The 13,183-nt window shown below is 37.0% G+C and overlaps 1 protein-coding gene across 7 annotated transcripts in view; it reads left to right on the top strand.

Moving 5' to 3' along the window:
• Positions 1-13,183, top strand: part of Smg6 (SMG6 nonsense mediated mRNA decay factor) — a 217,887-nt gene that overhangs the window by 37,667 nt on the left and 167,037 nt on the right. The gene's annotated exons all lie outside the window — the stretch shown is intronic.

Raw genomic sequence — 13,183 nt, forward strand, 5'->3', positions numbered from 1 at the left:
CTGTTCATGGTGAAACTGAGTCTCACACCAACAGTGCTGTGGTTTTCAGACTTACTAGGGGAAGTGACATCATGGACACTTGGACATGCTTGCTTCAGGTCAGATGTGGAATCTTAGACGTTCTGAATTGCTGTGTTTTATACCGTTATCTTTGGTGTCAAGGCAAATAGCAGATTATACCAAGCCATGCTGTCCTTGTAATGCATTTTTATTCTAATAATTTTCTTTTCTTTCTACTGTTGCTGCCAGAGAGGTAGAGTTGCCTCTGTTGATAAAGAGCAGATACAGAAGTTCACATCCAAACCTGAATAGCCATTTTTAACTTGAAACACTTTTCCTAAGAGTTGTTGCACCAGAATCCTTCCCTTATTTGGTGACTTGCTTAAATCTGAAGCTCACACAAGTTTGCTGGAGCTCCATGTATGCTGGTTATTTGCTTTTTGGTGCCCACAGCAAAGTAGTTTGTGAAATCAATTTTGTGACCACACCTGCTTTAAACTGAAGTTTCTTTCTCCTTTGGGTTCTTTGGAATAGTTCTTACTCTTTCCTTTCCTGAGAGATTCTGGAGTTTTCCTGTGTTGTAGTAGGTAGGCAGGTAGAGGTTATTTGCATATTTTTTTTAATGGATTGTGGTTCTGGTTGTGTATCCATTAATGATAGTGTGTAAATACAATTTATTCTTTGACTTGCTGGACCTGGGGTGCACATCTGTAATTCTAGCATTTGGGAGGCTGAGACAAGAAAATTTCTGAATTCCAGGCCAGACTGGGCTGCATAGTGAGACTCTGTCTCAGAAATAAAACAAGCCAACTTATATTCTCTGACTCTGGAATAACTCTTGTAGATTTGTCCAGAAGAAAAGTTTTGTTTTTAAATTAGTTTTACTATTGGTGATGTTATGGAAAATAGCCTTTTATTTTTATCTTTTCTGTCTTCTTGCTGGTATTATGATAAGTGCTTCCATTGACTTGGGTGATTATCACCTGGATTGAAAATATCTGTTTTCTCTTAATCTGCTAAACTACTCAGTTAGTTTATCCTGTGATCTCTCAGTGAATAATATCTGGAACCATTGGTGGGTTTGTGTTTGAGGTTTCTTTAGCTTTTGGTCTTGTCTGCTGATGAATAAGAGCTCAGACTCTGCAGCCTGCGTTGACCTTAAGCAGTCAACCACTGTATCTTTCTGCTCAGTTTCCTCATCTGTAATATGGAAATAATAATACAGTATTTATTTCACAGGTTGGTTATAAGGTTAAATAAGTACTATTTTTTTTTTTTTTTTGTACTGGGGATCAAATTCATGACCTTGTGCTTGCCAAGCAGGCTCTTGTGCTGCTGAGCTAAATCCTCAGCCCTATAAGGTTAAATAAGTTAATAGATATAAGCTACTTAGAAATACATAGGAAATGCTATAGGAAGTGTCAACCTTTTTGGTTTCAGGAACTAGTTTTGAGGAAAAGAATTTTTCTATGGATCATATGTATGTGGGGGATGTCTCAGGATTAGATTCTCATAAGGAGCGCATAGCCTAGATCCCTCACCTGCTTAGTTCGCAGTAGGCTTTGAAGTCTTGTGAGGGTAGAATGCCACTGCTGATCTGACAGGAGGTGGAGCTCAGGCAATGACTTGAGCAGTGGGGAGGAGTTGCAAATATGTATGGAATTTCATTGCTCCACCTCATCCCCTTGCCACTTCCTGCTTACTGTGCAGCCCAGTTCTTAAGGAGACCAACACAGCCCTTGTCCTATGGTTTGGGGGCCCCTGTTATAGAAGTTTTTTTTTTTTATTTTTAAAGAGAAAAAAAATAAAATTTCAAAACAAGGTAATTAGAGAGTAACAATGGTTAGTACATTGCATATTATTATCTTCAAATTAGTTATTCAGAGTGCAAGATGTCAGCATTTAATTATCCAAACATTAGCACAAATCTTTATTTTCAATGCTCTAAATGTAATTTTTTTCTGCTTCTCACGCTAGGGAGACAATATAATGTTTGCACGTGCAAGTTTGTTTTATTTCATTTAGGAATGTGATCTCTATAAAAGCCTCAGGTTTTTCCTTCTTTATGGCTGAGTAGTACTCCATTAATTATATAAATACAACACATCTTCTTTATCAGTTTTTTGGTTGATGGGCATTTATGTTGTTTCCAAGATCTAGCTATTACAAATTGTGTTGCTATAAACATGGGGGCGTGGCCATTATTTTTAAGGTGGTTGCATATGGCGCATTTGTTTGTCCAGCTGGGAAAATCTCAACCTTTAGTGTCTGAATTGTGTCTGAATAGATTGGAGTACTTCTAACCCCTTAAATAAAGAGCTAGTTTGTAAATTTAACTTACCCTTAAGTAGAAGACTGACTGCAAGCTTCTAATAGGTACAGTCCAATAGTTAAAATCAGGAGTTAGGCCACTCTGTTTTCTATGTGGGTTATATAGCTCAGCAGAAAAGTAGAGCACTAGACTGATAGACTCTTCTAATCCTTTGCTTTCATTGGTGGAGTGCTGTTGCAACTTCAAATGCTTCTTTTGCTCTTGCCATATAGCAAGCTGGAAATCATAGGGCTGTACTCTAATCTCATCTGTCTCTCTCTTCACTTGCACATCACATATCTATAACTAATTTGTCTTATTATGTAAAAATGAATTGTATCCTAGAAAAGATTACAGTCTAGAGCCATACTGATCAATAAATATGTCAGCTGTTTTAATTAACTAAAATAAAATAAAAAACTAGTAAATTCATTCAGTTCATCAGTTACACTAGCCATGCTTCAAACACCATATGGTTACTGGCCATTTTATTGGTCACTGGAGAGAAGGAACATCTCCATCATCATGGAAAGTTCTGTTGGACAGAGCTATCTTGAAATAGACATGATATATAGATAATGAAGATGTGCTCTGATACCCTTATATAAGCCAGAATAACAAAAGCATATGAGATATTCTCTGAGCCCAGAGGATAAGGTGTCAGGGAATCTAGCTTGGAGGGAGAGAATTGGAGGAGGTTTAATAGAGGAAAAGTGGGACTTTGTTAGGTAAAAAAAGAGTGTATGAGAAAGCATTCTGGGCAGAGAGGGCATGGCAGCATAAAGAATATGGTCTTAGAGTACCACAATTAGTTCTTTGTTACTAAAAGGTACATTATATTGGCAAAGATGGATGCTGGAGCAGCCAAACAGAAAAGGTACATTATATTGGCAAAGATGGATGCTGGAGCAGCCAAACAGAAAAGACTTTGTTCACCATGTATTTATTGCTCAGCTGCTATAAGTCTATGTAGTGATAAGCAAAAGTCATAGTTATATATCTCTATGTGTGATATATTTTCATATGTAAAATTACTCAGTGATAAGCACTATGAAATAAACTTGAGGAAGGAATCATTCTCATACTTTGCCATACAGTGCATTAAGTTGGGGAGCTCTTAATCCTGATGTGAGGCTGGCAGTATCGCTTAGAGCATTTGCCTAGCATGTGCAATGCCTAGGGTTCATTCCCCAGCATCACAAAAAACAAAACAAAAGAAACCTCACTTCTCAGTAGCCCTGTCTCACTCTCATGCCAGTTAAAGACAGCTGTCTTTTTAAGGAATTTAAATGCGAAGATGGTAAGGTGGGAACATGTTCATTTAAGAAATGAGGGAGACAGCAGTGAGGTAAGAATATATAAGCCATTGTCAGAATGTTCATTTTTTTCTTTTCTGTAGTCTTTTCTTTCTTAGTCATTTGGGCTTAAATGTAGCAGAACTGGTACTACTTGGGATCAGAATTCTTAAATCCTGAGAGAACTCTGTTATCCTTTGAAACTTTTTTCTGGATTTTTTGAAACCTTTGAAACCTTTTTCTGGATTTTTTTACCCTCCAAAAAGAGATGAGTTTAAATTTCACCAATAGTACGCAGTTTCTTTACAATGCTCATATTAGTGTTGTACGTTTTCTGACAGAGAGATCGTTTGTGTGTTATACATTACCTGGGTAACCTATTTAATCACTTCCAGATCTGTATTTTAGTATGCCTTTCAGTAGTCACTTACATGTACTAACTTCCAAATACCATGCTAGCCTATTTAAATATCTTATTGAAAGGAAATAAGACTTTCTAAATTACCTATAGAAATTAAGGCAGTATTTGACTTAGTTTGTGTCTTTAAAGAAACTCCTTCCAAAAAAGAGTGGGCACATGCCTGTAATCCCAGTATTTGGGAGACTAAGCCCCCTGGGCCTACATAGTGAGTTTAAGGCCAGACTGAACAGACTCAAGTTCTGGGATGTTGCTGGTGATTTCTTAGAACTAAACTGGGACTGTCTGAGAATGGAATGGTCTTTTCCTTCATCTGTTTTCCCTCTTTTCTCCAAGTCCATTGTCATTGGGTGATTCTAGTCAGAGTCTCTTATCTCCTCTCTTGGCTTCCAACACTCCCCCACTCTCCACCCTCAAATCCCTAACTTTTCTCAATAGCCAAAGTGACATTTAAAAATGCAACTTTGTAGCCAGATGTAATGGCACACATCTGTAATACAGCACTCAGAAGACTAAGGCAGGAGGCTACTGTGAGGTCAGTCTGGGTTACACAGTGAGTTTCAGGCTGCCCTGAATTACATAGTGCCTCAAAAACCCCCAAAATAAATAAATGAATGAATAAGCAGCTTTGCTCATTTACATGTACTTACCTCCTCAAGACACTTTAATTAATTAAGATCAGACTCTTTAACAAGGAGTTCTACAACTTGAACCTGCATGCTTTCTAGCTTCCTCCTATAAAATTTGTCACCTAGCTGTGCTAGTCTACAGTGATCTACATGTAGTATGGCACTTTTAAGACCATCACAGATGCTCTTTCCTTTGTTTATGACACTTTAAAGCATGACTCCTAACTCCCTCCAAAACCAATTGATTAATTTCCTCAGTCTTCAAGTTAAAATTCAGTATTTCTTCTGAGAAAATTTCTTTGATGTTTCCATGTATTCCTGTAACATTCTATCCCTCCCCATTCATAATTTTTTGTAATTATGTCACCTAGAGAGAAAGATTTTTGTCCTTTGTTCACAGTTTGTATATGGAAAGTAGTCACTTCATCATGGTAAGTTTCTGGTGAACCAGTGAATCAATGAATCAGTGAATAGATGGATAGTAAGAGAGGACTTAACCATTTTTACACTGTTAACTTAGTTCATTTATAAGATAGGCTTGAGCTTATGTATGTTTGTGCACTTGGAGAACTGTGTTGTGCCTGCCCACCTAATCACAGAGTAGGAGCATCAGCCGTTTCCTTTTCTCTCTTTGTGTAGTACAGACATAGCTCTCCTACTATTTGGGTGGATGGGCAGAAGAGTTCTCAGGCATTGAGAGAGATGAGTCAGAAAGAAGAGTCATTCAGAAAGTAAGCTAGTCAGAGCAACAGTGTTGCCCTTTGGCTGAACTTTCTCTCTTTTTCTCTATCCTTGAGGTGCTAACCTGTTGGCACTTTTGAATTGGTTGCTGCACATATGTCAGATCCCCCCAGAACAAGAAATTTATAAATCCTAATCTGACACTTTCCTTTGATTAGGGCTGGTTTAGGAAGGGTCCAGGAGCCTCTGGCCTAAGTGAAATCTTTATTGAGGCTCATTTATAACTCTCTGTAGCCTTTGGAGTGTTTGAGATAGATAGATATATATAATTTATTTTGTTTTTAGTTTTTTGAGACACAGTCTTGCTACAGACTGACCTGTAATTTATGGCACGCCTCCTGTCTCAGCCTCCTGAGTGCTGGAATTACAGGCATATGCTTACTACACCCAGCTGAGTTCCAAGAATTTAGAGAACAGCAGTCTTTGGCATTTGGTGTCATTTGTATTATCATAGAATAGGATGGTCCTTGCACAAAAGCTGGCAAGAAGAGTTATATTTAGTTAGAATCATACATTTGTGGGATTTTAGCATTGGAGGGAACACTGTAAATTCAACTGAATGGTGAGAGGTGAGTAGCATTAGAATATAAAAGGGAGTTCTTTTTTTTTTTTTTTTTTTTTTTTATCGGTACCGGGGATTGAACTCACGACCACACGCTTGCAAGGCAGGCGCTTATGCTGCTGAGCTAAATCCCCAGCCCCGGGAGTTCTTTTATACTCTTCATTACTACTCATGTTCATCATGAAAATTATCACTGTTTCCAGTACATGTGTATGGTAACCCTCAAGTGTTATGCAAGTAGAAACGATTTTTGAGACACTTCACTTTTATAGATATTTCAGTGTAGGGATCAACAGACTTTTCTGTAAAAGGGCAAATAGTAAATATTTTAGGCTTTGTGGGCCATATACCTTTTACTGAAGCTATTCAACTCCAGCTGTTCAACTTTGGGGGGAAAAAGCAGCAATAGACAATATGCAGTCAAAGAAATGTGACTGTGTTTCAATAGAATTTTATTTATTTGCATGTAATTTTCATGTCATGAAGTATTTTTTTAAAAACACTGAAAAATGTAAAAACTATTCATAGCTCATGAGCTGTAGAAAAACAGGCTATATTTGATCTGTGAGCCATAATTTACAAATTTGTAATCTCGCCCAGTGATTCCCAAATCTGGCTGTCTTTCAGAACTACCTAAAACCTTCAAAACTGCTGGTTTGGGGCCAGGGATATACCTTAGTGGCATAGTGCTTACCTGGCAAGTGCGAGGTTGTGAGTTCCATTTCTGGTTTAAAAAAAAAAAAAACAGAAAAAGAAAAGAAAATGCTGGTTTGCAGTCCCAATTGTCTATATCTTCAACTCCCTCACAGGATTCTGATTCTATTGGACTGTGAAATCTGTATTTTTAATAAAAGTTGCTCAGGTGATACCCCTACACTCTGGATTGTAAAATCATCCATCACCTATCTCAGTTTATAGTTGAAGAGACAGGCTTACGTTCCTGATGCGACATGCAAATAAATAGCATGACCACAGTTTGTCTAGATCTTGGACTCTAGGATCAGTGTTCATACTAATAGTCATTCATACTATTACGTCCTGTTTTTTCTACCTAGTCAGCATCTGAACACTAAATTATAACAGTCACATTTTCATGACTCCTTTACTTTTTGTACTTGTCTTTTCTTTTTTGTGTGTTGCTAATGATTGAATTTAGGCCCTTGTATATGTCAGGCATGTCTCTGCTGTAGGACTACCCCTACAGCCACATTTCTTTATACTGTGGTAAATTTTCCTCAAGATCTCACTAGATAAACTTTATGCTTAGCTGTCTTGTCCCTGTGCTTGTGTCTGGGTTTTCTGAAGTTAACTGCTGATTTGACATTTAGCCCAATTTCCCTTTAGTCTGTTTGTTCTAACAAGAAAAGATAGTGAAGTAATGGCACGTGAATTGTTTTAATACTGTATGACTTTACTTAGCATTAAACTGCTTAGGTAGCATTAAATTGCAGTGCAACCATGAGAGTCATTGTTTCACGCATTAGAGGAGGTAGTTTTAAAAGGTATGTTTTATACTTAAATTCACATGACAAAGATCCAGTCGTGGACATGAGACATCCCTGTATGGAACTTGTGCTTAATTATAGCTAATTGAGCTGTTGTTCTGCTCAGAACAGTTCAGGGATAGAGAAGGTACAAGTGAAGAATAATTACCATTCCTGTTGTGTCTCAGTGTGGGTGTAGCTCTTTACTAATTGAGTGATATGGTGATTGATCCTAAGTTTTTCTGTCTTCCTGTAAGGTGCTCAAGTCATCTGTACTCAGCTCATCTATACTTTTTTATCTATATCCTAGAAAAAAGAATGCTGAAAATACTGATAATTTACATCTTTCTAAATGATTACTTACTGTCTTACAGAATATCCACATTTTATATGCTGAGAGTGCCTTTTCTCTTTCTTTATTGTGTTTGTAAATCACACCTAGCCCAGAGACCTTTTCTAAAGTAATTGTGATAGTGCAAGAATCAGTACTTCCTAGCGTCTTCATAGTTGATAGAGCCTTGTCTTAAATTTTAGAGCATAAATGGGGAGCTGGCAAGTTAGAATATTACTTGTTTATCTTCTTGGCATAAGGGGCTTTGTTTTACATGATGGTGATGAGTAGGCAGCATTACCAGTACACCCACATCCTCTGTTGCCCTGTGATCTCAGGCTTTCAAGAACCTTGAGAAGTGGGCTTAAGGTGACTGTTCTAAAAGTCTGGAACAGTTTATTAACAGATAGTCTTGAAATTTGGTTCCATGTCTGTTGTCTCATAACTAATAGGATAAAATCCCGTATTTTTTTTGTTTATTTGTTTTGTACTGGGGATTAAACTGAAGGTCCTGGTACTTCCTCACCTGCCCCAGAAAAAAAAGTTTTAAAATGCACTGTGAGGAAGAAAAAAAAAAAGCACTGTGGAATTACTTTTAATACTGAGTATTCTTGCTTCCTTAAAATGATTCGCTTTCTAGAAGTTTCATTTTCCTCACTTGTCAGAGCAGGAATAACTATTTGGGAATTAAAATTAGGCATGTTTCAGACTATTATATTGCTGCCACTGCAGCTTTCTTCTTTCTTGCTCCAAGGTTCACAAAACACTTTTATGCAATTTTGAGGAAATGTTTTTGTTTGTGTATTCGTTTGTTTTGTTTGTTGAGACAGAGTCCTGAAGTAGGGAGACCCTACCTCAAAAAACAACACAAAAGCAAAGATTCCAGGTGCAATGGTGCACGCTTGTAATCCCAACATTTAGGAGGTTGAAAGCAGAAGGATTTTGAGTTCAAGGCCAGCCTGAACTACATAGTAAGACCTTGTTTCAGAAAACAAAAAAACTAAACTAAACAATAAGTTGTAAAAGTGGAAGCTAATTGGAGCCCAAGTGCATTGGATATGGAGGAACTCAATAAGGGTTTTCTGATTTGGTATCCATTAGAAGTTCTCTGTTAGGAGTTTTTGGTATCTGTTAGGAGTGCTGGCTGACTTCATATTGTCATGTATAAATGTTGTTTAGAACCTATTTGGATCAGTGTGTGACAAATGTGCTCCCTCCCTGTATCACGTCTTAACTCTAGGATATGTCTACAGGTTTAGCTCCTTTTCTAAAGTGTTATTGTTGACAACAAGGAGGAACTGTGTTTAGGGTGATACTTTTACATAGAAGTAAAGCAGAGGTCCTTATTAACCGGATCAAGGAGAACAGTATGTGTACTTTTAAAAAGTTAGTAACTAGAATCCCAGTTACTTGTTAGAGTGAGACAGGAGGATCACAAGTTTGAGGCCAGCTTGGGTAACTTATGTGACCTGTTTTTTAAAAACAAAACAAACAAAGCACTGGAGATGTGGCCCAGGACTCCACAGGCTCAATTTCCAGATTGGATATGTGTTTGTGGGATAGGGGTATAATTTCCTAGAGTTTCCTTCACTCCTATAGTTGAACAGTGATGCATTAAAGTCTTTTTACTGGATAGTGACAGAGTTTGGTAATTAAAATATGTTGCATCCACTGCCCTGAGGGAAGGGGCTTTGTGGAAGTATAGCGAGAACCACTGCGCACTCGAGAACTTCTTGAGGCTCTTACTTTACTCCAAAAGGCATTTGGTTCAGTATGAGTTTCCTGCAGGATTGGTAAAAAAAACTTTAATATTTGAACTACTTATTAGTTGTCATTCCCTTATCAGCCAAATCTTTCCCTGAAGACAGGAGTAGGAAAACTGTCTTTGAAATTAGAAGACCTAACTCTGCCATTTACTGGTTTAAAGCAGCTTAAATTCTAGGGTTATGTTGCACTCGGTCTTAGGGGCTGTATTGAGCTTTAATGAGGTAGATTAGTATATGTAAATATAACTAACTAACTAACTTACTTACTTATTTTTTGTAGATATCAGGAATTGAACTCAGGACCTCACACTTGCCAGGCAGGCACTGTGCCACTGAGTTATATTCCTGGCCTACTATAACCAATTTAGAAATGATTCCTCCTGATTATGAATGAGTTAATCAGTGTATGATTGATAGTTGTGGAAGGAGAGGGATGGTTACGTTAAAATAAAAACAGGAGAAAATATGTATTTTTACATTTCTATTTGAATGAATTTTATATCTATAAGAAAAGTTGTAATAGTAAGAACTGTCACTTAGCTTTCTCTCAGGTTCTTCAGTTGTTAACATTTGACCATTTGCTTTATTGTTTTGTAGGAGAGCATGTTAAGGTAACAAACAATTGAGTGTTTTTTTCAGTAAAGTCAGGCATACTATGATATATTATCTCATGTAATCATTGCAGTAACCTAGTACTATTTATATAGGTAGTATATAGTATTATAGGACTTAGGTTAGTTGCCTGAGACTCCACAGCAGGTAAATGACAGCAGTAGGACTTAAAACACTGTCTGGTTTGAAAGGTCCCTATTTCTCACTGTCTTCCTTTGCTAGTAGACCTAGAGACCTACATTCTAGCTCTGGTTTTACCACTAACGTCACTGACCACTGACAATTTATTTTGCAACTGTTCCTCACATTTTGCTTCTGTAAATGGAACCCCATGTCCCTGACCCTGACTCACCTAATTTTTTCACCTAACTTTAAAGATATGTTATCTTCGATGAAATGTCATGAGTTTTTTTTTTAACTATATCAATCAGTGTTTGGATTTAGAATAGCCAATTACTGTAACGTAATTCATTTAAGGGAAAAAATAATGAAGCTTTCCATCAGGTTTACTGTTAAAGTTACTGGTGATGTGAGAATATACTTTTCTTACACCTAGATCCCATATGAAAGAGATGGAACTGCTATAGTTTTACTGGTGTTCTGTTTTACAGTGGGAAAAACCTAGAAAGTTTTTTCCTTTTGGGAAGACAATTCAAAGATATTGGACTGTGCCTTGCCCTAGTAATTATGCTTTTGAGATTATGATTTTTTATTCTTCTAGGAGGCTACGGGGCCTGGAGCTTCTTGGAGACTAGGGAAGACTATAGCGATGTTTGGCCTTCAGATTGTCCCCATTTTCTCTGGAGTTGAATTGACTATTGCACCTTCTTTGTTTTACCCAAACGAATCTTTTGGTTTTGATGGAAATATGTCTTCCAGGACGTTGAAATAGAATCATGGGCTGGGGATTTAGCACAGCGGCATAAGTGCCTGCCTTGCAAGTAGGCAGTCGTGAGTTTGATCCCTGGTACCGGTAAAAATGAAAAAGGAAATAGAATCATAAATTGCTGGCTCATAGGCCACATGTAGCTGACAAACATATTTTTCTTCAATTTTTATTTATTAATATCTTTGCAGTATATAATGATCGCATTCCTCGTAGAGAGTTGGTACATGTACAAAAATTCATTTTAATTCATTTGCATCCCCTTTCCTCCCTTCTCTCTTCCTCTGTCTCCTGGTCCCCTTCTCTTTTTGCAAGAGATCTATTTGCTGTTCCTGTTTATTGTTTGTTTGTTTGTTTTAAGACAGGTGCTCAATATAGCACAGGCTGGCCTTGAACTCATGATGTAGTCCATGCCTTGAATTCCTGGCATTCCTACTGCCTCAGCCTGCCAAGTGCTGGGACTACAGGCATGTGCCTCCACACCCAGGCTCGATCTTTTATTCTGCTCTTTATTTATATTTTGGGTTTCTCATATAAGAGAGACTATGCAATATGTAAGCTTATATGTCTTGATTTCTTGTGCTTAACATGGCCTCAAGGTTCATCTATTTACCTACAAATGCCTCAAGTTTATTCTTCTTTTAATGGCAAAGTTGTACTCCCTTGTATATAAATACCAGCCTGGTGATAGACATACAGGCTGCTGCTTAAGATTGAGCTATTATGAAATGTGCTGCTAAAAACATGGATATGCATGTGTCACTGTAATTTGATGTTTTTAACCACTTTGGGAAGATACCTAGAAGGGCAGTGGCTGAATCAAATGGAATTTCTTGTTTTTCAGCTTTTTGAGATTCTCTCTCTGATTTCCATAATGATTGTACTAGTTTATATTCTCACCAACAGTGTAGAGGGGTTCCTTTTTTCCTACAGCCTCTATAGCACTTGTTATTATTGTATTTGATTTCTCGATGATAGCCATTTTTTCTGGAGGCATATGGAATCCGAGTGTTGTTTTAATTTGTGTTTCTCTGATGACCAGCAGTGTTGAACATTTTTTTATGTGTGTATTGGCCATTTGTACTTTTCTCATTTTTTGATTGGGTCTTTCATTTTTGAGGGCTCTCTAATTTTTTGAGTTCTTTGTATAGTCTATATACTAGTTCTGTTTCTGAGGAATAGTTGTACCCAGCTTTTTCTACATTGTAGCTTGTCTCTTCACTCTGTTGGTTATTTCTTTTGTTATACAGAATTTTTTAATTTGATATGATCTTATTTGTTGATTTTTTTTTTTTGTCTTTTTCCTTTTTATCGGTACCGGGGATCGAACTCACGATCGCCTGCTTGCATAGCAGGCACTTATGCCGCTGAGCTAAATCCCCAGCCCCCTATTTGTTGATTCTTGATGTTATCTCTTGGGCATTTGGGGTTCTGTTCAGAAAGTCCTTACCTGCACCTATGGTTTCAAGAGTTTCACCTATTTTATCTTTTAGAAGATTAACTGCTTCTGTTTTAATATGTAGATCTTCAATTCATTTTGATTTTAGTATAGTGTATATACTGAGAGATACGGGTGTAGATTCAGTCTTCTCCGTAATTGTATAGTTAGTTTCTCTAGCACTATTTATTCATTCATTTATTTTTCAAGAGTAGGAAAATTTATGAGGAATAGGAATAGCTCCTGAGAGACAGTGGGAGTCCTGAGTGGGTTGCCAACATGCCCTTTTCTCAGAAGAAATTTTATAAACCAAAATCATGAGGCAGGTACTACATGGGTCAAAAATTATGATTTTACCATAATGAATTTATGGTTTTACCATAAATGAATATGATCCCAGTACCATTTATTAAAGATGCTATTTTTGAGGGGAGGGAAGGGGAATGGAGAAATAAAAAGAATCAAGTTATATCATATATAGGTATAAATTCTCCACAGTGAATGTGATCATTGTATATATCTGAAATGCATTGATAAAATCTGACTGGAAAAAAGAAGATGCTATTTCTCAAATGTATTTTTGGCTTGCTAAATGTTTAATTTTTTTTTTCATTATTAGCCTTTATTTAAAAGCCAGAGAATTTCACATAAAAACCCAGATTTGTTTCCAGTTTGGACCTACATAGATTTGTCTAGAATTAGAAAATAAT

This window comes from Cavia porcellus, unplaced genomic scaffold, assembly GCF_034190915.1.
Source record: "Cavia porcellus strain 051 isolate PalLab524CR breed Dunkin Hartley unplaced genomic scaffold, mCavPor4.1 scaffold_6, whole genome shotgun sequence".
In the NCBI taxonomy this organism is placed as follows: domain Eukaryota; kingdom Metazoa; phylum Chordata; class Mammalia; order Rodentia; family Caviidae; genus Cavia; species Cavia porcellus.